The sequence below is a fragment of the Triticum urartu genome, unplaced genomic scaffold, assembly GCF_003073215.2.
Source record: "Triticum urartu cultivar G1812 unplaced genomic scaffold, Tu2.1 TuUngrouped_contig_10536, whole genome shotgun sequence".
NCBI classification, from domain to species: Eukaryota; Viridiplantae; Streptophyta; class Magnoliopsida; order Poales; family Poaceae; genus Triticum; species Triticum urartu.
In genome coordinates, this window is record NW_024111413.1 from 30,001 (window position 1) to 42,494 (window position 12,494).

Consider the following 12,494-nt stretch of genomic DNA (forward strand, 5'->3'; position numbering starts at 1 on the left):
ACGATTTGAACCTTGTTCCTACACGGCCTGATCAAATCGACCAGGCACTTTCCATCTATCTTCATTGTTCAACTCATTGATAAAAAGATGAAAAAACCAAAAAAAATCTCTGCCCTTCCATCACTTGGATAGATAGAGAGGGAGGGCAGAGGCCTTTGGTGTCCCTTTCAGTCAAGAATTGGGGCTTCACAATTACTAGCCCATATTTATCTCATGCCTTTCCTCGTTCATGGTTCGATATTCTGGTGTCCTAGGCGTAGAGGAACCACACCAATCCATCCCGAATTTGGTGGTTAAACTCTACTGCGGTGACAATACTGTAGGGGAGGTCCTGCGGAAAAATAGCTCGATGCCAGAATGATAAAAAGTTTAACACCTCTTATTTGACTTTTTCACTATTTTCAAATAAGAAAAAGATCCAAATCTAAAATGGAAAGGTCGTCTTATTCAAAACCTCAATCATCACATCCCCTCTCTCCCACTTCACACCTCGGAACGCACTGTTCTTATAGAGAGAAAGGCGCTTTCCCATCTTCTTAACCTGAAATGAAGGGGTACCCCCGGGAAGAGATCCAGTGGAGACAGCTGGGCCTGTAGCTCAGAGGATTAGAGCACGTGGCTACGAACCACGGTGTCGGGGGTTCGAATCCCTCCTCGCCCACAGCCTTCCAAAGGGGGAAGGGCCTTTACTTTCCCCCTGAGGGTAGGAAAATCATGATCGGGATAGCGGACGTAAAGCTATTGAACTTAGGTATGCTCTTTCCTTTTGTCGAAGTGGAATCGTAGAACAGAATGTGATACGATGAGATAGAATGCAATAGAAATAGAAACAAGGATAGCGAACGGGTTACCTACTCCTAAGGGTCAAAGCAAGCCCTTTAATTCAATTCTTTATTCTTACATTAAAATTCTTACATTAAAGAATGAATAAAATCTCCCCAAGTAGGATTCGAACCTACGACCAGTTAGTTTACAACCGACCGCTCTACCACTGAGCTACTAAGGAACAAGGGGGGATTCGACCTCCTAGAGTTCAACTCCCTCTCTCAACCCATGAACAATATGAGTCCGAAGCTTCTTTCATAACTCCCATAATTTCTTTGTAGTGGCTCCGTTCCATGCCTCATTTCATAGGGAAGCCCAAAGTTGCTCTATTTCATTCTATTTCACTTCCTAGAACTTCCTATCATTTAATATCCATCCCTTCGGTCTTATTGACATAAGAGATGTCATTTATAGTCCATCTCTTTCTATATATGGAAAGTCAAGAAATTCTCATCGAAACATCGAGAAATTGTGCATATAGAAAACTCTAAAGAAAGAAAAAAAGGAGACCCATGCCATGATTTTCAAATCTTTTCTATTTAGTAGTCTAAGTTTCTTGATGGGGATAATTAATTCGGTCATTTTGGTCGGACTCTATGATGGATTTCTGACTACATTCTCCATAGGTCCCTCTTAGATCTTCTTTCTCCAATCTTGGATTAGGGAAGAAGGAGATATTCGCGACTACTGGCGATTCCAATCTTCATATCGATATATTATCCACCTCTGTATCTATTCTTTCTTAGCTAAACAGGTGGAAGATCTATCCAATTTGGTTATATTATATCATGGACTCGAAAAACGGATCTGAATTTGACTGAAATGCACGATCTTCACAGGTATCACTTTTCACGATACCTAAAAGGTGGAATAGCGATTTTCGAACCATTTCCTATAAGAGAATGGTTTCCATTACTTTGAGAAATGGATTCTTATATCAAACTATAGCTATTGCATTAAAGAAGAAAAGAAACTAATAGAAGTCGAAGACGCGGAATGATAGTGAATAGAGAGAAAGATTCTTCTGATTTTCTTGTTTCTATCTACTAGACGCCGTAGAGAATTGAGAATTTTCATGTCTTTCAATTCTCGTACTCGTAATTGGAAAGTTATGGAAGGAGACCCATCATTTTGCAATGAAAACAACATATAAAACTCTGGACAATTTCGAAATCAGGCCAAGCGTCTTAATACATATGCAAATAAATTCATTATTGGCCCACCATTGATTAGAAAATTTAGCTTGTATGAATCGCTATTGGTTTGATACGAATAATGACAATCGTTTCAGTATGTTAAGGATACAGATGTATCCACAATTCATTTAGAGTTACTTAATAGTCTATTTCTTATACCATATCTCTATCTCGTGAAATTCTCGATCCAAAAGATGGATGCATATGTTGTGTTTCATTTTGCTAAATGATATCAATTAAATGGTGTATTAATTCCATAAATTTCATATAGCAATAAATAAATCAGCAAAATTCTTTCTAATATTTTGGATAGAAGAAATTTCTTCTATCTAAAATATTAGAAAGAATGTACCCTTCTATCCAAATCCAATTTGCATCGATAAAATAAATCTAAATTCCAGTAGTAGATGAATAATTGGAAATTTGTGTGTGTACGAGATTAGAATAACTTCAAAATATATGACATAATTTTGTATATTTCCTGATTAGAAAAATACATGAAAAAGAAAGGAGGTAGAAATTTTTTTGGATTTATGGTTAAAGAAGAAAAAGAAGAAAACAGGGGTTCTGTTGAATTTCAAGTATTGAGTTTCACCAATAAGATACGGAGACTTGCTTCACATTTGGAATTACACAAAAAACATTTTTCATCGGAAAGAGGTCTAAGAAGACTTTTGGGAAAACGTCGACGTTTGCTGGCTTATTTGGCAAAGAAAAATACAGTACGCTATAAGAAATTAATCGGTCAGTTGAATATTCGGGAGCAGTAAGTTAATCATTCAAATTGTTTTCTTTTTTATTATTTTTTAGTAGTCTTATAGTAGTCTTATATTTTTCATTTTGTTGAGCCTCGCTTTGAGGAATTCATGGAATAATGAATTAAGGAAGAAAGGATATGAGTCTACCGCTTACAAGAAAAGATCTCATGATAGTCAATATGGGCCCTCAACACCCATCAATGCATGGTGTCCTTCGACTGATCGTTACTCTCGATGGTGAGGAATGGAAAAAATCACAGAAAACCAAACTATTATACAATACTTACCTTATGTAACAAGGTGGGATTTTTAGCTACTATGTTTACAGAAGCAATAACAGTAAATGCACCAGAATTCTTGGAGAATATTCAATTACCACAAAGAGCCATCTATATTAGGGTAATTATGTTAGAATTAAGCCGGATAGCTTCTCACTTGCTATGGCTTGGACCTTTTCTGGGGGGTCTCGACGCACAGACTCCTTTTTTCTATATTTTTAGAGAGAGAGAATTAATATATGATCTATTTGAAGCTGCTATAGGTATGCGAATGATGCACAATTACTTTCGCATCGGAGGAGTAGCTGCCGATCTACCTTATGGATGGATCGATAAATGTTTAGATTTCTGTGATTATTTTTTACGCGGAGTTGTTGAATATGAACAACTTATTACACAGAATCCAATTTTTTTAGAGCGAGTTGAAGGAGTAGGTTTTATAGCGGAGAAGAAGCAATAAATTGGGGATTATCGGGACCGATGTTACGAGCTTCTGGAATACAATGGGATCTTTGTAAAGTAGATCCTTATGAGTCTAACAACCAATTAGATTGGAAAGTCCAATGGCAAAAGGATGGGGATTCGTTAGCTCGCTATTTAGTACGAATTGGTGAAATGAGGGAATCCATCAAAATAATTCAACAAGCTGTAGAAAACTTTCCTGGAGGACCTTATGAGAATTTATAAGTCCAACGCTTTAAGAAAGAAAATAATTCTGAATGGAATGATTTTGAGTATAAATTTCTTGGTAAAAAACCTTCGCCCAATTTTGAATTGTCAAGACAAGAGCTTTATGTAAGAGTAGAAGCCCCAAAAGGTGAATTAGGGATTTATCTAGTAGGAGATGATAGCCTTTTCCCCTGGAGATGGAAAATCCGTCCACCCGGGTTTATTAATTTGCAAATTCTTCCTCAGCTAGTTAAAAAAATGAAATTGGCTGATATCATGACGATATTAGGTAGTATAGATATCATTATGGGGGAAGTTGATCGTTGAAATGATAATAGATAGGGTAGAGGTAGAAACTATCAATTCTTTTTCGAAATTGGAATTATTAAAAGAAGTCTATGGACTGATATCGATTCTACCCATTTTGACCCTCCTTTTGGGAATAACAATAGAGGTACTCGTAATTGTGTGGTTAGAAAGAGAAATATCTGCGTCGATACAACAACGTATTGGTCCTGAATATGCTGGCCCCCTGGGCCTGCTTCAAGCTGTCCCTGGGCCTTCTTCAATCTATAGCAGATGGGACTAAGCTACTTTTTAAAGAAGGTATTCTGCCATCCCGAGGAGATATTTCTTTATTTAGCATTGGACCCTCTATAGCATTCATATCAGTTTTATTAAGTCTTTAGTTATCCCTTTGGGATATCATTTTGTTTTAGCCGATCTTAGTATTGGTGTTTTTTATGGATTGCCATTTCAAGTATAGCTCCTATTGGTCTTCTTATGGCAGGATATAGCTCAAGTAATAAATATTCTTTTTCAGGCGGTCTATAAGCTGCTGCTCAATCCATTAGTTATGAAATACCATTAACTTTTTGTGTGCTAGCAATATACCTATGTGTGATTCGCTAAAATAGATCTTTTTCCTATAAAATCCATTAACTATTTATATTCCTTTTCTTATTTAGTATTTGGGTTGGTAAGTTAAACTAGATAGCTATATGAGTGAAACAAAAAAGCTTATAAATTTGTAGTAAAAAGAAAAAATCTCATTTCCTATGTACAAGAAAATAGTGGAAGTAAACATAAGCAGTGTAAACTCTTTATCCCAAGGTTGATATTTTTTTAATTAGTCATCATATCTAGAAGCGGCCAAGAATAAAGGATTCACGATATGGAATTCGATTACTAGAATACTCCTAGTTATTACTATAACTTAATAATCCATAAGAAGAATCCACTAAAAGTTAGTGAAGGGTTAGGAACACTAAAGTACATAAAGGATTAGTAATGGAAAATCTAAAACATTAGAGATTTTTGCCCATAAAAGGAATCATAATAAGGACTTGTAATTTGTAGAAATTATCAAGTAGTACTTTCTTCAGATTCCGATCCAGAGTATGTTCCCATTCACTTGTTAAGGAAATGGCTATCACGAAAGAATTAACCCTTTATCCATTTTTCTTTTTAAATACCCCCTCCCTGGAGAAAGAAGAATAGTAAAAAAGATATGGAGTGCACTAGAAAAAAGTCATTATTTCCTTCCTCTATCCATATTCATGCAGAATTGCTCATGAACTAATACCCAACTCTTTCCATTTATTAATTGAATTCCTATAACAAGTAACAATTGTTTTATTCCAAGATTAAGTTATTACTGAACAAAGAATTTTTTTCATTATATTATAAAGGATGAGATCAATTCGGAAGCGCTTTTTCTTATTCTAGCAGACGGAATTCCTTTGGTCTAATTTAGGACATTCAAATCTATTTTATTTTATCTAATTCTATCTATGCTCCAGGGGCTAGGAACAAAACAGTCCTTTCCTCTTTCTGATCATAGAGAAGCCGTATGAAGCTAAGGTTTCATGTACGGTTTTGAAATAGCGGTGGGAACTGTGATTTTATCATCGACTATGATTATCTAACAGTTCAAGTACAGTTGATATAGTTAAAGCACAGTCAAAATACGGTTTTGGATGGAATATTTGGCGTCAGCCTATAGGTTTTCTGGTTTTTTTAATTTCTTATTTGGCAGAATGTGAAAGATTACCCTTTGATTTACTAGAAGCGGAGGAAGAATTAGTAGTAGGTTACCAAACTGAATATTCCGGTATCAAATATGGTTTATTTTATCTTATTTCTTACCTAAATTTATTAGTTTCTTCTTTATTTGTAACAGTTCTCTACTTGGGCGGGTGGAATTTATCTATTCCCTATATACCCTTTTTTGATTTTTTTTCAAATGAATAAAGGAGTTGGAATTTTGGAAATGACAATGGGTATATTTATTACATTAACTAAAGCTTATTTATTTCTCTTCATTTCTATCACAATAAGATGGACTTTACCGAGGATGAGAATGGATCAGTTATTAAATCTTGGATGGAAATTTCTTTTACCTATTTCCCTGGGCAATCTCTTATTAACAACCTCTTCTCAACTTGTTTCACTATAAATAAGATAATACAATAATAGTAAGAATATTTTCAACACAAAAGCTCTCTCAAACAAGAGAAAGAAACATATCTTTTTCATAGATATTTAGAATGAATATGTTCCCTATGGTAACTGGGTTCATGAGTTATGGTCAACAAACAATACGTGCTACAAGGTACATAGGTCAAAGTTTCATAACTACCTTATCCCACACAAATCGTTTACCTATAACGATTCACTACCCTTATGAAAAATCAATTACACCAGAGCGTTTTCGAGGGTGAATCCACTTTGACTTTGATAAATGTATTGCTTGTGAAGTATGTGTTCGCGTATGTCCGATAGATTTACCCGTTGTGGATTGGAGATTTGAAAAGGATATTAAAAGAAAACAATTTCTTAATTATAGTATTGATTTCGGAGTTTGTATATTTTGTGGCAATTGTGTTGAGTACTGTCCAACAAGCTGTTTATCAATGACTGAAGAATATGAAATTTCTACCTATGATAGTCATGAATTGAATTACAACCAAATTTCTTTAAGTCAGCTACCAATCTCATTAATGGGAGATTACACAATTCAAACAATTAGGAATTCGTCTGAAAGTAAAATAAACAAAGAAAAATCTTCGAATTCAAGAACGATTACTGATTACTAAACTTTGATTTTGTCTTTTTGTTATAAAAATATAATAATTCTTTATTAAACTTTAAAATTAAACTATAAAGAAAAACGAAAAACTAATGCTTATTGGAAATTATTTCTTATTTTAAATCAGACTAGATTTTCGTGATATAATATAATTTATAACTATACAGTTTATACACCAAAAAATACCCTAATCCTTTTTTCCTTCCTTGAATCCTTTAGTTTTAGTCAGTTCATGAAAAATTTTATACTATTAATTTCTTTATATCCATAATGGATTCACCTGGACCAATACAGGAGATTCTTATGCTATTTGGGGGATTTGTTCTTCTACTAGGGGGTATAGGAGTAGTATTACTTACCAACCCCATTTATTCTTCCTTTTCTCTGGGATTAGTTCTTGTTTGTATATCCTTATTCTATGTTTTATTAAATTACTACTTTGTAGCTGTCGCACAACTTCTTATTTATGTGGGAGCCATAAATGTCTTGATCATATTCGCTGTAATGTTCGTAAATGGCTCAGAATGGTCTAAAGATAAGAATTATTGGACTATTGGAGATGGGTTCACTTCACTCGTTTGTATAACTATTGTTTTTTCACTAATGACTACTATCCCAGATACGTCGTGGTATGGAATTCTTTGGACTACAAGATCAAACCAAATAGTAGAACAGGGTCTCATAAATAATGTTCAACAAATTGGAATTCATTTAGCAACCGATTTTTATCTTCCGTTTGAACTCATTTCCATAATTCTTCTAGTTTCTTTAATAGGTGCAATTACTATGGCTCGGCAATAAGAAAACTTAGAAAAAGTACAAATTATAAGAATTGCAAATCTAAAATAAATAACTAAAGAATCACAATTTTGATTTAGTAAAATCCATCTACTGCCAACAAATACCTCCTTTTTTTTTTTTTTTTCTTTTGTTGTGTAATTGTTCTATTGTAATTAATTGAATCGGTTCAATTCTTGCCCTCATATTGAAATGAATCGAGATTGATAAGGAGTTAGTTAATGATGTTTGAACATGTACTTTTTTGAATGTCTATTTTTTCGATTGGTATCTATGGATTGATCACAAGCCGAAACATGGTTAGAGCTCTAATATGTCTTGAACTTATACTGAATTCAATTAATCTAAATCTCGTAACATTTTCTGATCTATTTGATAGTCGCCAATTGAAAGGAGATATTTTCGCAATTTTTGTTATAGCCCTTGCGGCTGCTGAAGACGCTATTGGACTATCCATTCTTTCTTCCATCCATCGTAATAGGAAATCCACTCGTATCAATCAATCTAATTTATTGAATAATTTGACATAGAATCCTCTAAACAAAGGCGCGCGTATTAACATAAATAGAAATCAATACTATTTTCTTAGTATTATTTGAGAATATCCATTTTTAGTAGATTATTGCATAGTATTCTTTTTCACTTAAATGATTTTTTGTATTTGTAATTCATTGATATTGCAATTTGAATATTGCAATAATTTATATTGAAAAGACGATAGCCAATTTATTGGCTAATTCGAATTCGTCTGTACAATTCGTAAAATTCTTTCTTATTTCTTATTGTTGAAATCCAAAATTAAAGTCTCTTGGCTCTCTTCACGCTTTATCACAAACAGATTAAAAAATAGTTTTTTATTTTTGAAGTTTGGATAAACCATTGCTTCGTATGGTGTCTACAATATAGATGACTCATTATAGTACTAATTTCATTTTTAGCAGATCGAAAAATTTTATGTTGAAAAGAAAAATTTATAGATCCGATGTCATATTCCATAAAAATTTATGATACATGTATAGGATGCACTCAATGTGTACGAGCTTGTCCAACATATGTATTAGAAATGATACCCTAGGATGGATGTAAAGCCAAGCAAATTGCTTCCGCGCCAAGAACCGAAGATTGTGTTGGTTGTAAGACATGTGAATCTGCCTGCTCGACAGAATTTTTAAGTGTCCGCATTTATTTAGGGCCTGAAATAACACGTAGCATGGCTCTATCTTATTGATACGTTACAAGAAACTTCACTCGAATCGTCTGATTCCTCTTTACCGAAGAAGCATGTGCTCGAAATAATCAAGCACGGGCTTTTCTGGTCAAAACGTATCTTGTCTTTATCACTTTATCATGAGTTATTTTCCTTGGTTAACAATACTTGTTGTTTTGCCGATATTTGCAGGTTCATTAATTTTCTTTTTACCTCATAAGGGAAACAAATTCATTAGGTGGTATACTATATCTATTTGTTTATTAGAATTCCTTCTAATGACTTATGTGTTCTGTTATCATTTCCAACTGGAGGATCCCTTAACCCAATTAAAGGAGGATTATAAATGGATAGATGTCTTCGATTTCCACTGGAGACTGGGAATCGATGGACTTTCATTAGGATCTATTTTATTGACAGGATTTATCACTACTTTAGCAGCTTGGCCAATTACACGGAATTCGCGATTATTCTATTTCCTGATGCTCGCAATGTATAGTGGTCAAATAGGATTATTTTCTTCGTGAGACCTTTTACTTTTTTATCATGTGGGAGTTAGAATTAATTCCTGTTTACTTAGTTTTATCCATGTGGGGGGGAAGAGGCGTCTATATTCAGCTACAAAGTTTATTTTCTATACTGCAGGCGGTTCCATTTTTTTCTTAATCAGAGTTCTGGGTATGGGCTTATATGGTTCCAACGAACCAGGATTAGATTTGGAAAGATTAATTAATCAATCATACCCTGCAACCTTGGAAATACTTTTATATTTTGGCTTCCTTATTGCTTATGCTGTCAAATTGCCGATTATACCCCTACATACGTGGTTACCAGATACCCATGGGGAAGCACATTATAGTACATGTATGCTTTTAGCGGGAATATTATTAAAGATGGGAGCATATGGATTGATTCGGATCAACATGGAATTGTTACCTCATGCTCATTATCTATTTTCGCCCTGGTTAGTAATAATAGGAGTGATCCAAATAATCTATGCAGCTTCAACTTCTCTTGGTCAACGAAATTTCAAAAAAAGAATAGCTTATTCCTCTGTATCTCACATGGGTTTCATAATTATAGGAATTGGTTCCATAACCAACATTGGACTCAATGGAGCTATTTTACAAATATTATCCCATGGATTTATTGGTGCTACACTTTTATTCTTGGCAGGAACCGCTTCGGATAGAATGCGTCTTGTTTATCTCGAAGAACTAGGGGGAATATCTATCCCAATGCCTAAAAATTTTACCATGTTTAGTAGATTTTCAATGGCTTCTCTTGCCTTACCAGGAATGAGTGGTTTTGTCGCAGAATTAGTAGTATTTTTTGGACTAATTACTAGTCCAAAATTTCTGTTAATTCCAAAAACACTAATTACTTTTGTAATGGCAATTGGAATGATATTAACTCCTATTTATTTATTATCTATGTTACGCCAGATGTTCTATGGATACAAGCTATTTAATGTTCCAAACGCAAATTTTGTGGATTCTGGACCACGAGAACTCTTTATTTTAATCTGTATCTTTTTACCAGTAATAGGAATTGGTATTTATCCAGATTTTGTTCTCTCCCTATCCGTTGACAGGGTAGAGGCTCTCTTATCCAATTATTATCCTAAATAGATTTGCTTTGTTTTACTCGTCTGCTCTATTAATGCAGAAATAAGTAAAAAAAAGTATAATTAGATCCATCTCGAATTTTTGAGAACCCTTTGAGAAGGCGTTCAAGGGGTTCTCAAATAAAACATAAAAGTAAAAAACCTTCATTTCATGAAGGTTTTATTTTTATGTAATCATTTAGGTGTTAATGTAAACGAACCAAAACTATGTAAGCCTATTCCTAATAGATTTATACCAAAATAACAAATCAAAATTATAAGAAATCCTATCGAAGCTATAAGTGTAGAATTCATACCTTTCCAATTTGGATTTGTTCTACTATGTAAATAAATTGCGAATATGGTCCAAGTAATAAATGCCCAAGTTTCCTTAGGATCCCAATTCCAATAGGATCCCCAGGCCTCATTAGCCCATACTGCTCCACAAAGAATACCTACGGTTAAAAGGGTAAATCCTAGGCTAATGACACGATAACTCCAAGAATCCAAACGCTCCGTTAATTGATATTTGTAATAATTTGGAAATGAAGGGACAGAGGTTCTTTTTAAAGCACTTCTTTTTGCATAAAAATATTTAATATCACTAAAGAAAAATGTTTTATTTAAAACATTTTTTTTCTTTTTAGAAAAGAAATGGAAATTATTTCGAAATCTAATGATTAGAATAGCGGCAGATAATAAGGATCCGCACAAAAGAGTTGCATAGCTTAATAACATCATACTGACATGCATCATTAACCACTGAGATTGTAGAGCAGGTACTAGTATCGTGGATTGATGCATTTCAGTTAAAAGACCCGATGTGGCAAAGCCTTGCGTTAAAATAGTACTTGGCGTAGTTATTGTGCTTAAATCATTTTTAGAGTTCTGTATTTTAGGAATGGTATGAAGAATATACAGGGCCCATGAAAGGAAGATCAATGACTCATATAAATTACTTAATGGAAAATGTCCCGAGGAAGCCCAACGAGAAACTAAGAATCCTGTTATAGAGAAAAAAGTAACTATCATTCCTTTTTTTGACGAATCACGTAATCCTCCAAGTTCACGAACTAATAAGGTTATAAAATGAATCGTACTCAATTGAAATCATTGAGAAAGAGATATGAGTTAGGATATGTTCTAAAGTTGCAAATAGCATAAGGGGAAGGTCCCATTACGAAATTGTAAATTTCGAATTGATTTCTAATCTATTGTATTCTTTTTCAAGAATGCCGCCACTCGGATTCGAACCGAGATGCTTGAGCACTGCTTCCTAAGAGCAGCGTGTCTACCAATTTCACCATGGCGGCTAACTTCAAATAATAGGTAACTTAAAAGAATAATAACTATTATCTTGGGAATCATCGATATAGGGAAAGTCCATAAAATTTAGGAACATTAGAGTTTTCATTAAAATAGACTTCGTTTGGTAGTATCGTTTCCATTTTTTTACAATAAGCTCTTGCTTTGCCCAATAGAAACACAAACACTGCTTGAAAGAGTTGGAACTTCTTTTTTCTAACATGCAATTATAGAACTAATTTTTTCTAATTAATTTCTCGTTTACATTTTGAAAATTCTTTCAATACAATGAAAAAAATCCCAAAGGGTTTCTATTTAATGATGAAATTAAAATGGATAAATATAAAAGGCTTTTTTGGATTTTTTTAAAACTTTCTAGAATGAAAGTCTTTATGCTCTTATTAATAAGATTTACTAACCTTATGATTTTGGAGAAGATAGGTTGAAGTTGTAGGTCCTATTGTAAGAATACTCCACTTTTCATAATTTTCATAATAGAATATGAGGATTCTATTATGAAAATTATGAAAAGTTCATTGATAGGAAAAGAATACTTAGCACACAGTATACCAAACACAACTTTTTTTTCTTGTATATATAAGATAAGAGGGGTTTTTTGTTCTAAGAATATTGTACTGAGTAATTCGACACATAAAAGTACATTCAAAGAAGAATCAAAATTATTAAATAATTGGAATTCTTTTTGATAAGTCAATTCATATTATTCCAAAATTTTATTATTTGTTTGTTGCCCAAAAAAA

The 12,494-nt window shown here is 33.5% G+C and overlaps 3 non-coding genes and 1 pseudogene across 3 annotated transcripts; 2 read left to right on the forward strand and 2 right to left on the reverse strand.

Annotated features, from left to right (window-relative positions):
* Window positions 1-587: 587 nt before the first annotated feature.
* TRNAR-ACG lies at window positions 588-661 on the forward strand. The gene has a single exon. It is a non-coding gene; the product is annotated as a tRNA-Arg (tRNA).
* Window positions 662-934: 273 nt separating this feature from the next.
* On the reverse strand, window positions 935-1,006 carry TRNAY-GUA. Its single transcript has one exon. It is a non-coding gene; the product is annotated as a tRNA-Tyr (tRNA).
* Window positions 1,007-3,727: 2,721 nt separating this feature from the next.
* LOC125526576 lies at window positions 3,728-5,979 on the forward strand (annotated as a pseudogene).
* Window positions 5,980-11,661: 5,682 nt separating this feature from the next.
* On the reverse strand, window positions 11,662-11,741 carry TRNAL-UAG. The gene has a single exon. It is a non-coding gene; the product is annotated as a tRNA-Leu (tRNA).
* Between the last annotated feature and the right edge of the window lie 753 nt (window positions 11,742-12,494).